The 13220-nt window shown below is 41.0% G+C and overlaps 4 non-coding genes across 4 annotated transcripts; all 4 read left to right on the top strand.

The window, feature by feature from the left end:
* The first annotated feature begins 2089 nt into the window (after positions 1-2089).
* On the top strand, positions 2090-2154 carry LOC132647408 (small nucleolar RNA SNORD109A). Its single transcript, XR_009585776.1, has one exon. It is a non-coding gene; the product is annotated as a small nucleolar RNA SNORD109A (small nucleolar RNA).
* Positions 2155-5661: 3507 nt separating this feature from the next.
* Positions 5662-5726, top strand: LOC132647403 (small nucleolar RNA SNORD109A). Its single transcript, XR_009585771.1, has one exon. It is a non-coding gene; the product is annotated as a small nucleolar RNA SNORD109A (small nucleolar RNA).
* Positions 5727-9244: 3518 nt separating this feature from the next.
* On the top strand, positions 9245-9309 carry LOC132647842 (small nucleolar RNA SNORD109A). The gene has a single exon (XR_009586182.1). It is a non-coding gene; the product is annotated as a small nucleolar RNA SNORD109A (small nucleolar RNA).
* Positions 9310-12837: 3528 nt separating this feature from the next.
* On the top strand, positions 12838-12902 carry LOC132647747 (small nucleolar RNA SNORD109A). The gene has a single exon (XR_009586090.1). It is a non-coding gene; the product is annotated as a small nucleolar RNA SNORD109A (small nucleolar RNA).
* Positions 12903-13220: the final 318 nt, after the last annotated feature.

The raw sequence follows: 13220 nt of genomic DNA, 5'->3' as shown, positions 1-13220 counted from the left end.
TGAGGTTGCATGGCAGGGAAGAAATCTAAAGTCAATTATGGAACACTCTGTTGGATAAACAAGGAGAGAATTCCATGCACAGAGGACAAATTTCAATGACACCCTGAAATCTCAAAGATACCATTGGGCTTACTGACTTTCACCTCTGTGCAACTTGGTCGTTTTGACTTTTTGAAAGGAGGAGTTAAAATGACCATACTGCAATGCCATACTCACTGCTTCTTCTTTGCTTTGTCCAACTTCCTCGATGCCCACTGAGAGGCGTCCACACTGTGCCTGCTGGCACTGGCAAAGATGCTCTCACAGACAGCTTCTGAGGAAGTCATCAGAAGAAGAGAAATCCTTGCCACAGTGGCTAAAATCTGAGGGGATTGGAAGGGAGGAAATGAATTCAATAGTTGGTTCTGGGAAAGACTGAACTGCTGGCAGACTTGAAGGTCGGGACACTTTAGAAAGTCAAGGTTTCCTAGACGCATTTCCTTTTCTGATAACCTTCATACTTATTATGTTGCAGGCTAAAACTTGGAGAGGTGCTTCCCTTCTGGCAGGACAGGTAAGTGACGCTGCTTCCCATTGTGTCTTTTGTTTGTAGGCAGGCTGCATTCTCTCCTGACTAAATATTTACCTACTGTGTACCACTAGAGATGAGATTTATTTAAAGTTCCTCTCATGACTAAACATCCTAGGCTTCGTCTTGCCTCTTGATGGTGGAACACTTGCTATGGCCCTGGCATTGTAGGGGACTTAGCTAGGTAGTCCCAACCCAAGCAAGTGACAAGGATACTACCTAATACCATTAGTATTTTGAGGTGCATTTGGAAAACCAACAGTTGGGTGAAGTTATTGGCATATTTGACTTTCTTTTGAAGCTACCATTGAAGCTTCCAATTCTAAATAATATATCCAGAAGTACTAAGAAAAGCCTTCTCCCAGCTCCTTCCCTTATCGACATTCAAGCTCAAAGAATTAAACTCTTATTTCTGCACTGACAAGTGTGGAACCCAAAGGAAGATGATAGGGTGTTAGGAGTCTAGACCCCTAGAGCACAGAACAATATCCCTCACAAATTTCATCTATCCTTGATCCTCTGGCGTGGATACTAAGAGAGCAACCCATGCGTTTTCACTTCCTTGTTAGTAGCATGGAAACATGCAATCTTGCCCTCTAAAATTCAGGTGAATTGCCATAAGGTTTTCAAAAATCCAAATAGAGCTGACAATGAACCATATTTATTCTTTTTATAAATGATTATGGATTATGTTGAGCCAGAAATCTAGTTGTCCATTGTCAGAACAAAACAAAACAAAACTAAGAATATTTTTGGTATTAAATGCAATGCCTTCCTTCATCTTGGAAACTGGGTGGTGTTGAGTTCATTTGAAGAAACATGACATGAGAGGTGATAAGAAGAGAAGGTTCAGGAATCAGGCACACAGAACCCAACTCCTGTCCCTCTCAATGTCCTGTGGGATACCTGGTGATGTATATGGACCAAAATGTAGCTTGGCGTGTGTTGCTTTTTGTTGTCCAAGGAAATATGGAAGGAGCTGGTGGTCATGCGACATACATCACAAAATCCTCCAGAGCATTGACAATTGCAGGACAACTGGAAGGCTCAATACTGTGCACTGTAAGATGGAGAGGAACATACATGGAAGACAGGGAACAGGAGGAGGAAGTGTAAAGGCGGGTTAACATGAAGAGCATAGAATCAAAACCGCAAATTAGGATGTTGAAAAAATCTTATCTAGATAGGAAAAAAAGTCATTTTGTTTTCTTAAATGTTTTCTCTCTTCTTACCAAATCTTTGTTGTACAGATTAAATACATAAGTTCAGGGAACATTCACAGGTACCCGATTTGGGGCCAGTGACACCCACCAAAGGCAATGTGTTGACCTCTATTTTTCTCATATGGTGTCAAAGGGGAAAGGCTCTTTAATCCTGTCCTCTGTGTTTCCCCAGAACCTTTGACAGAATGAGCTACATGCCTCCTGCACAGTTTTGAACTTCCTTGTCAAGGCCCAGGAGTCTAGCTCTCTGGGTTTCACTTGGTAGGTGAAAACTCATGTGTTGAGCGAAGGCCTTTCAAGATCTATGATGACAACAGGTATCTGAGGACGTTGACTGACTTGAACAGATGCGATCTGAGGTCCAGATATGAGGTCCTCGTGAGACCCATGAGGAGTTCAGAGCCTGCCTTGCACACTTCCCTCTTCAGAGAGGATGAGAACTGTGCTGTATGGCATCAGATTCTGAGATTTTTCGAAAAAGGCCTCATAACAGTACCATACTTTTTTGATACAATCTGCATTACTTTCTATTTTCAAAGAGATAGAAATGATTCCAAGTGATAGGGAGACAACCTTTACTATAGGAGTAGGCCCATATATCAGGTAGAGATGACTGTACTCCAAAAATATGTAAGAACTGATGAATTCGAACGTGCTGCTCATTCCTAGTCTCCGGCGATGTACCCTTGCACATATGTGGTAAAGTGTCAGGAGGGGAGGTTAGGGCTCATGCCAGTAGTCCCAAGAATATTGGAGGACAATGACTGCCCTCGCACTTTACCAAAAGTTGTGTAAATGCTGACGTATAACAAATAATTAAAGGATCATTCAATTTATATAGAGGGAAAATTGAAATGGTCTTTCCTGTTGGAGGCTGGGTAAATTCTAGATAATAATGGCTAGGTGAGAAGCCAGGGCATCTGTTTGAGACATTCCCTAGTTTTATTGGTGTTCATCATTTATGTCTTAGCTGCCAAAATCTTCCAGAGCATGTTGTGTTTACCTATCTCTCTCTCGCATGGAAACCATCTCAGTTGATCCATCATGAGAAATGACAATTGGGCTTTGCTTTCTGTTATTTGTTGTTGTTGTTTCTCTTTTCCTCCTGGATACATTCATCCTCTTATTGCCGCTCTCACACAGATGCAAATCATCTATTCTAACAATATTTGCGTGTTACCCAAGATCTATGAAAACAACTATTCCTTCATGAAACAAGGAAAGATATTTCTAAAGAACATGTTGCTAGCTGGTAGATCTACAATCCTGATAATGGATCAGAGGCGCTAACTCTCCAATGAAACAAGAAAGAACCACACACTGAATCTTCTTAACATCCTCATGATGAACACAATTAATTCAGAACTGACACACACATACATGTATATATATATATATATATATATATATATATATATATATATATATATATCTTACTACTAACAGACTTTTACGAAGTTGGAGCATAGGACTCTTGGTAACTCTTGCTGGATACACAATTTCTAAAGCCATGGTTGAAGTTTGAATATCCAAACAAGGACATCATGTAATCTCAGATGTGTAGTACAAAATACTCGATAAAAAGCAACCCATGTGTATTTGACCACGGGCTAGTCAGTTAGTGCGTAGAAAACATCTTCTTTTCATCAGATTTAACCTGAAGCATGGTAGATGATTCCAACGCTCTTCCAAGTGGAAGACTTGAGTTCCATGAATCGAGACATGGTAACATACATGTAGACATATAGGTACCTTTGGATTCCCCTCTCTTCCAAGATGAGGTTGCATGGCAGGGAAGAAATCTAAAGTCAATTATGGAACACTCTGTTGGATAAACAAGGAGAGAATTCCATGCACAGAGGACAAATTTCAATGACACCCTGAAATCTCAAAGATACCATTGGGCTTACTGACTTTCACCTCTGTGCAACTTGGTCGGTTTGACTTTTTGAAAGGAGGAGTTAAAAATGACCATACTGCAATGCTATACTCACTGCTTCTTCTTTGCTTTGTCCAACTTCCTCGTTGCCCACTGAGAGGAGTCCACACTGTGCCTGCTGGCACTGGCAAAGATGCTCTCACAGACAGCTTCTGAGGAAGTCATCAGAAGAAGAGAAATCCTTGCCACAGTGGCTAAAATCTGAGGGGATTGGAAGGGAGGAAATGAATTCAATAGTTGGTTCTGGGAAAGACTGAACTGCTGGCAGACTTGAAGGTCGGGACACTTTAGAAAGTCAAGGTTGCCTAGACGCATTTCCTTTTCTGAAAACCTTCATACTTATTATGTTGCAGGTTAAAACTTGGAGAGGTGCTTCCCTTCTGGCAGGACAGGTAAGTGACGCTGCTTCCCATTGTGTCTTTTGTTTGTAGGCAGGCTGCATTCTCGCCTGACGAAATATTTACCTACTGTGTACCACAAGAGATGAGAATTATTTAACGTCCCTCTCATAGCTAAACAACCTAGGCTTTGTCTTGCCTCTTGATGGTGGAACACTTGCTATGGCCCTGGCATTGTAGGGGACTTAGCTAGGTAGTCACATCCCAAGCAAGTGACAAGGATACTACCTAATACCATTAGTATTTTGAGGTGCATTTGGAAAACCAACAGTTGGGTGAAGTTATTGGCATATTTGACTTTCTTTTGAAGCTACAATTGAACCTTCCAATTCTAAATAATATATCCAGAAGTACTAAGAAAAGCCTTCTCCCAGCTCCTTCCCTTATCGACACTCAAGCTCAAAGAATTAAACTCTTATTTCTGCCCTGACAGATGTGGAACCCTAAGGAAGGTGATAGGGTGTTAGGCGTCTTGACCCCTAGAGCACAGAACAATAACCCTCACAAATTTCATCTATCCTTGATCCTCTGGCGTGGATACTAAGAGAGCAACCCATGCGTTTTCACTTCCTTGTTAGTAGCATGGAAACATGCAATCTTGCCCTCTAAAATTCAGGTGAATTGCCATAAAGTTTTCGAAAACCCAAACAGAGCTGACAATGAACCATATTTATTCTTTTTATAAACGATTATGGATTATGTTGAGCCAGAAATCTAGTTGTCCATTGTCAGAACAAAACAAAACAAAACTAAGAATATTTTTGGTATTAAATGCAATGCCTTCCTTCATCTTGGAACCTGGGTGGTGTTGAGTTCATTTGAAGAAACATGACATGAGAGGTGATAAGAAGAGAAGGTTCAGGAATCAGGCACACAGAACCCAACTCCTGTCCCTGTCAATGTCCTGTGGGATACCTGGTGATGTATATGGACCAAAATGTAGCTTGGCCTGTGTGTTGCTTTTTGTTGTCCAAGGAAATATGGAAGGAGCTGGTGGTCATGCGACATACATCACAAAATTCTCCAGAGCATTGACAATTGCAGGACAACTGGAAGGCTCAATACTGTGCACTGTAAGATGGAGAGGAACATACATGGAAGACAGGGAACAGGAGGAGGAAGTGTAAAGGCGGGTTAACATGAAGAGCATAGAATCAAAACCGCAAATTAGGATGTTGAAAAAATCTTATCTAGATAGGAAAAAAAGTCATTTTGCTTTCTTGAATGTTTTCTCTCTTCTTACCAAATCTTTGTTGTAAAGATTAAATACATAAGTTCAAGGAACATTCACATGTACCCGATTTGGGGCCAGTGACACCCACCAAAGGCAATGTGTTGACCTCTATTTTTCTCATATGGTGTCAAAGGGGAAAGGCTCTTTAATCCTGTCCTCTGTGTTTCCCCAGAACCTTTGACAGAATGAGCTACATGCCTCCTGCACAGTTTTGAACTTCCTTGTCAAGGCCCAGGAGTCTAGCTCTCTGGGGTTTCACTTGGTAGGTGAAAACTCATGTGTTGAGCAAAGGCCTTTCTGGATCTATTATGACAACAGGTCTCTGAGGACGTTGACTGACTTGAACAGATGCGATCTGAGGTCCAGATATGAGGTCCTCGTGAGACCCATGAGGATTTCAGAGCCTGCCTTGCACTCTTCCCTCTTCAGAGAGGATGAGAACTGTGCAGTATGGCACCAGATTCTGAGATTTTTCGAAAAAATCCTCATAACAGTACCCATACTTGGTTTGATACAATCTTCATTGCTTTCTATTTTCAAAGAGATAGAAATGATTCCAAGTGATAGGGAGACAACCTTTACTATAGGAGTAGGCACATATATCAGGTAGAGATGACTGTAGGTGCAAATGACGTACTCAAAAAATATGTAAGAACTGATGAATTCGAACGTGCTGCTCATTCCTAGTCTCCGGCGATGTACCCTTGCACATATGTGGTAAAGTGTCAGGAGGGGAGGTTAGGGCTCATGCCAGTAGTCCCAAGAATATTGGAGGACAAGGACTGCCCTCGCACTTTACCCAAAGTTGTGTAAAGGCTGACGTATAACTAATAATTAAAGGATCATTCAATTTATATAGAGGGAAAATTGAAATGGTCTTTCCTGTTGGAGGCTGGGTAAATTCTAGATAATAATGGCTAGGTGAGAAGCCAGGGCACCTGTTGGAGACATTGCCTAGTTTTATTGGTGTTCATCATTTATGTCTTAGCTGCCAAAATCTTCCAGAGCTGGTTGTGTTTACCTATCTCTCTCTCACATGGAAACCATCTCAGTTGATCCATCATGAGAAATGACAATTGGGCTTTGCTTTCTGTTATTTGTTGTTGTTGTTTCTCTTTTCCTCCTGGGTACATTCATCCTCTGATTGCCGCTCTCACACAGATGCAAATCATCTATTCTAACAAAATTTGCGTGTTACCCAAGATCTATGAAAACAACTATTCCTTCATGAAACAAGGAAAGATATTTCTAAAGAACATGTTGCTATCTGGTAGACCCACAGTCCTGATAATGGATCAGATGCGCTAACTCTTCAAAGAAACAAGAAAGAACCACACACTGAATCTTCTTAACATCCTCATGATGAACACAATTAATTCAGAAATGACACACACATATATGTATATATATATATATATATATATATATATATATATATATATATCTTATTACTAACAGACTTTTACGAAGCTGGAGCATAGGACTCTTGGTAACACTTGCTGGATACACAATTTCTAAAGCCATGGTTGAAGCTTGAATATCCAATCAAGGACATCATGTAATCTCAGATGTGTAGTACAACATACTCGATAAAAAGCAACCCATGTGTATTTGACCACGGGCTAGTCAGGTAGTGCGTAGAAAACATCTTCTTTTCATCATATTTAACCTGAAGCATTGTAGATGATTCCAACGCTCTTCCAAGTGGAAGACTTGAGTTCCATGAATCGAGACATGGTAACATACATGTAGACAAAAAGGTACCTTTGGATTCCCCTCTCTTCCAAGATGAGTTTGCATGGCAGGGAAGAAATCTAAAGTCAATTATGGAACACTCTGTTGAATAAACAAGGAGAGAATTCCATGCACAGAGGACAAATTTCAATGACACCCTGAAATCTCAAAGATACCATTGGGCTTACTGACTTTCACCTCTGTGCAACTTGGTCGTTTTGACTTTGAGAAAGGAGGAGTTAAGAATGACCATACTGCAATGCTATACGCACTGCTTCTACTTTGCTTTGTCCAACTTCCTCGCTGCCCACTGAGAGGCGTCCACACTGTGCCTGCTGGCACTGGCAAAGATGCTCTCACAGACAGCTTCTGAGGAAGTCATCAGAAGAAGAGAAATCCTTGCCACAGTGGCTAAAATCTGAGGGGATTGGAAGGGAGGAAATGAATTCAATAGTTGGTTCTGGGAAAGACTGAACTGCTGGCAGACTTGAAGGTCGGGACACTTTAGAAAGTCAAGGTTGCCTAGACGCATTTCCTTTTCTGATAACCTTCATACTTATTATGTTGCAGGCTAAAACTTGGAGAGGAGCTTCCCTTCTGGCAGGACAGGTAAGTGACGCTGCTTCCCATTGTGTCTTTTGTTTGTAGGCAGGCTGCATTCTCGCCTGACGAAATATTTACCTACTGTGTACCATTAGAGATGAGATTTATTTAACGTCCCTCTCATGGCTAAACAACCTAGGCTTCATCTTGCCTCTTGAGGGTTGAACAATTGCTAATGCCCTGGCATTGTAGGGGACTTAGCTAGGTAGTCCCAACCCAAGCAAGTGACAAGGATACTACCTAATACCATTAGTATTTTGAGGTGCATTTGGAAAACCAACAGTTGGGTGAAGTTATTGGCATATTTGACTTTCTTTTGAAGCTACCATTGAAGCTTCCAATTCTAAATAATATATCCAGAAGTACTAAGAAAAGCCTTCTCCCAGCTCCTTCCCTTATCGACACTCAAGCTCAAAGAATTAAACTCTTATTTCTGCCCTGACAGATGTGGAACCCAAAGGAAGATGATAGGGTGTTAGGAGTCTAGACCCCTAGAGCACAGAACAATAACCCTCAAAAATTTCATCTATCCTTGATCCTCTGGCGTGGATACTAAGACAGCAACCCATGCGTTTTCACTTCCTTGTTAGTAGCATGGAAACATGCAATCTTGCCCTCTAAAATTCAGGTGAATTGCCATAAAGTTTTCGAAAACCCAAACAGAGCTGACAATGAACCATATTTATTCTTTTTATAAACGATTATGGATTATGTTGAGCCAGAAATCTAGTTGTCCATTGTCAGAACAAAACAAAACAAAACTAAGAATATTTTTGGTATTAAATGCAATGCCTTCCTTCATCTTGGAAACTGGGTGGTGTTGAGTTCATTTGAAGAAACATGACATGAGAGGTGATAAGAAGAGAAGGTTCAGGAATCAGGCACACAGAACCCAACTCCTGTCCCTGTCAATGTCCTGTGTGATACCTGGTGATGTATATGGACCAAAATGTAGCTTGGCCTGTGTGTTGCTTTTTGTTGTCCAAGGAAAAATGGAAGGAGCTGGTGGTCATGCGACATACATCACAAAATCTTCCAGAGCATTGACAATTCCAGGACAACTGGAAGGCTCAATACTGGGCACTGTAAGATGGAGAGGAACATACATGGAAGACAGGGAACAGGAGGAGAAAGTGTAAAGGCGGCTTAACATGACGAGCATAGAATCAAAACCACAAATTAGGATGTTGAAAAAATATTATCTAGATAGGAAAAAAAGTCATTTTGCTTTCTTGAATGTTTTCTCTATTCTTACCAAATCTTTGTTGTAAAGATTAAATACATAAGTTCAGGGAACATTTACAGGTACCCGATTTGGGGCCAGTGACACCCACCAAATGCAATGTGTTGACCTCTATTTTTCTCATATGGTGTCAAAGGGGAAAGGCTCTTTAATCCTGTCCTCTGTGTTTCCCCAGAACCTTTGACAGAATGAGCTACATGCCTCCTGCACAGTTTTGAACTTCCTTGTCAAGGCCCAGGAGTCTAGCTCTCTGGGGTTTCACTTGGTAGGTGAAAACTCATGTGTTGAGCGAAGGCCTTTCTGGATCTATGATGACAACAGGTCTCTGAGGACGTTGACTGACTTGAACAGATGCGATCTGAGGTCCAGATATGAGGTCCTCGTGAGACCCATGAGGATTTCAGAGCCTGCCTTGCACTCTTCCCTCTTCAGAGAGGATGAGAACTGTGCAGTATGGCATCAGATTCTGAGATTTTTCGAAAAAGGCCTCATAACAGTACCCATACTTGGTTTGATACAATCTTCATTGCTTTCTATTTTCAAAGAGATAGAAATGATTACAATTGATAGGGAGACAACCTTTACTATAGGAGTAGGCACATATATCAGGTAGAGATGACTGTAGGAGCAAATGACGTACTCAAAAAATATTTAAGAACTGATGAATTAGAACGTGCTGCTCATTCCTAGTCTCCGGCGATGTACCCTTGCACATATGTGGTAAAGTGTCAGGAGGGGAGGTTAGGGCTCATGCCAGTAGTCCCAAAAATATTGGAGAACAATGACTGCCCTCGCACTTTTCCCAAAGTTGTGTAAAGGCTGACGTATAACAAAAAATTAAAGGATCATTCAATTTTTATAGAGGGAAAATTGAAATGGTCTTTCCTGTTGGAGGCTGGGTAAATTCTAGATAATAATGGCTAGGTGAGAAACCAGGGCACCTGTTTGAGAGATTCCCTAGTTTTATTGGTGTTCATCATTTATGCCTTAGCTGCCAAAATCTTCCAGAGCATGTTGTGTTTACCTATCTCTTTCTCGCATGGAAACCATCTCAGTTGATCCATCTTGAGAAATGACAATTGGGCTTTGCTTTCTGTTATTTGTTGTTGTTGTTTCTGTTTTCCTCTTGGGTACATTCATCCTCTTATTGCCGCTCTCAATCAGATGCAAATCATCTATTCTAACAAAATTTGCGTGTTACCCAAGATCTATGAAAACAACTATTCCTTTATGAAACAAGGAAAGATATTTCTAAAGAACATGTTGCTAGCTGGTAGACCCACAATCCTGATAATGGATCAGACGTGCTAACTCTCCAATGAAACAAGAAAGAACCACACACTGAATCTTCTTAACATCCTCATGATGAACACAATTAATTTAGAAATGACACACACATATATGTATATATATATATATATATATATATATATATATATATATATATATATCTTATTACTAACAGACTTTTACGAAGCTGGAGCATAGGACTCTTGGTAACACTTGCTGGATACACAATTTCTAAAGCCATGGTTGAAGCTTGAATATCCAATCAAGGACATCATGTAATCTCAGATGTGTAGTACAACATACTCGATAAAAAGCAACCCATGTGTATTTGACCACGGGCTAGTCAGTTAGTGCGTAGAAAACATCTTCTTTTCATCAGATTTAACCTGAAGCATGGTAGATGATTCCGACACTCTTCCAAGTGGAAGACTTGAGTTCCATGAATCGAGACATGGTAACATACATGTAGACAAAAAGGTACATTTGGATTCCCCTCTATTCCAAGATGAGGTTGCATGGCAGGGAAGAAATCTAAAGTCAATTATGGAACACTCTTTTGGATAAACAAGGAGGGATTCCCATGCACAGAGGACAAATTTCAATGACACCCTGAAATCTCAAAGATACCATTGGGCTTACTGACTTTCACCTCTGTGCAACTTGGTCGTTTTAACTTTGAGAAAGGAGGAGTTACGAATGACCATACTGCAATGCTATACTCACTGCTTCTTCTTTGCTTTGTCCAACTTCCTCGCTGCCCACTGAGAGGCGTCCACACTGTGCCTGCTGGCACTGGCAAAGATGCTCTCACAGACAGCTTCTGAGCAAGTCATCAGAAGAAGAGAAATCCTTGCCACCGTGGCTAAAATCTGAGGGGATTGGAAGGGAGGAAATGAATTCAATAGTTGGTTCTGGGAAAGACTGAACTGCTGGCAGACTTGAAGGTCGGGACACTGTAGAAAGTCAAGGTTGCCCAGATGCATTTCCTTTTCTGATAACCTTCATACTTATTATGTGGCAGGCTAAAACTTGGAGAGGTGCTTCCTTTCTGGCAGGACAGGTAAGTGACGCTGCTTCCCATTGTGTCTTTTGTTTGTAGGCAGCCTGCATTCTCGCCTGACTAAATATTTACCTACTGTGTACCACTAGAGATGAGATTTATTTAACGTCTCTCTCATGGCTAAACAACCTAGGCTTCATCTTGCCTCTTGATGGTGGAACACTTGCTAATGCCCTGGCATTGTAGGGGACTTAGCTAGGTAGTCCCAACCCAAGCAAGTGACAAGGATACTACCTAATACCATTAGTATTTTGAGGTGCATTTGGAAAACCAACAGTTGGGTGAATTTATTGGCATATTTGACTTTCTTTTGAAGCTACCATTGAAGCTTCCAATTCTAAATAATATATCCAGAAGTACTAAGAAAAGCCTTCTCCCAGCTCCTTCCATTATCAACACTCAAGCTCAAAGAATTAAACTCTTATTTCTGCCCTGACAGATGTGGATGTGGAACCCAAAGGAAGATGATAGGGTGTTAGGAGTCTAGACCCCTAGAGCACAGAACAATAACCTTCACAAATTTCATCTATCCTTGATCCTCTGGCGTGGATACTAAGAGAGCAACCCATGCGTTTTCACTTCCTTGTTAGTAGCATGGAAACATGCAATCTTGCCCTCTAAAATTCAGGTGAATTGCCATAAAGTTTTCGAAAACCCAAACAGAGCTGACAATGAACCATATTTATTCTTTTTATAAATGATTATGGATTATGTTGAGCCAGAAATCTAGTTGTCCATTGTCAGAACAAAACAAAACAAAACTAAGAATATTTTTGGTATTAAATACAATGCCTTCCTTCATCTTGGAAACTGGGTGGTGTTGAGTTCATTTGAAGAAACATGACATGAGAGGTGATACGAAGAGAAGGTTCAGGAATCAGGCACACAGAACCCAACTCCTGTCCCTGTCAATGTCCTGTGGGATACCTGGTGATGTATATGGACCAAAATGTAGCTTGGCCTGTGTTTTGCTTTTTGTTGTCCAAGGAAATATGGAAGGAGCTGGTGGTCATGCGACATACATCACAAAATCCTCCAGAGCATTGACAATTGCAGGAAAACTGGAAGGCTCAGTACTGTGCACTGTAAGATGGAGAGGAACATACACGGAAGACAGGGAACAGGAGGAGGAAGTGTAAAGGCGGGTAAAGAGGAAGAGCATAGAATCAAAACCGCAAATTAGGATGTTGAAAAAATCTTCTCTAGATAGGAAAAAAAGTCATTTTGCTTTCTTGAATGTTTTCTCTATTCTTACCAAATCTTTGTTGTAAAGATTAAATACATAAGTTCAGGGAACATTCACAGGTACCCGATTAGGGGTTAGTGACACCCACCAAATGCAATGTGTTGACCTCTATTTTTCTCCTATGGTGTCAAAGGGGAAAGGCTCTTTAATCCTGTCCTCTGTGTTTCCCCAGAACCTTTGACAGAATGAGCTACATGCCTCATGCACAGTTGTGAACTTCCTTGTCAAGGCCCAGGAGTCTAGCTCTCTGGGGTTTCACTTGGTAGGTGAAAACTCATGTGTTGAGCGAAGGCCTTTCTGGATCTATGATGACAACAGGTATCTGAGGACGTTGACTGACTTGAACAGATGCGATCTGAGGTCCTGATATGAGGTCCTCGTGAATCCCATGAGGATTTCAGAGCCTGCCTTGCACTCTTCCCTCTTCAGAGAGGATGAGAACTGTGCAGTATGGCATCAGATTCTGAGATTTTTCGAAAAAGGCCTCATAACAGTACCATACTTGTTTTGATACAATCTTCATTGCTTTCTATTTTCAAAGAGATAGAAATGATTCCAAGTGATAGGGAGACAACCTTTACTATAGGAGTAGGCACATATATCAGGTAGAGATGACTGTTGGTGCAAATGACGTACTCAAAAAATATGTAAGAACTGATGAATTCGAACGTGCTGCTCATTC

The sequence above is a fragment of the Meriones unguiculatus genome, chromosome 14, assembly GCF_030254825.1.
Source record: "Meriones unguiculatus strain TT.TT164.6M chromosome 14, Bangor_MerUng_6.1, whole genome shotgun sequence".
NCBI lineage: Eukaryota > Metazoa > Chordata > Mammalia > Rodentia > Muridae > Meriones > Meriones unguiculatus.
Note: the sequence above shows the minus strand (reverse complement) of the source record. Positions and strands in the feature narration are given on the sequence as shown.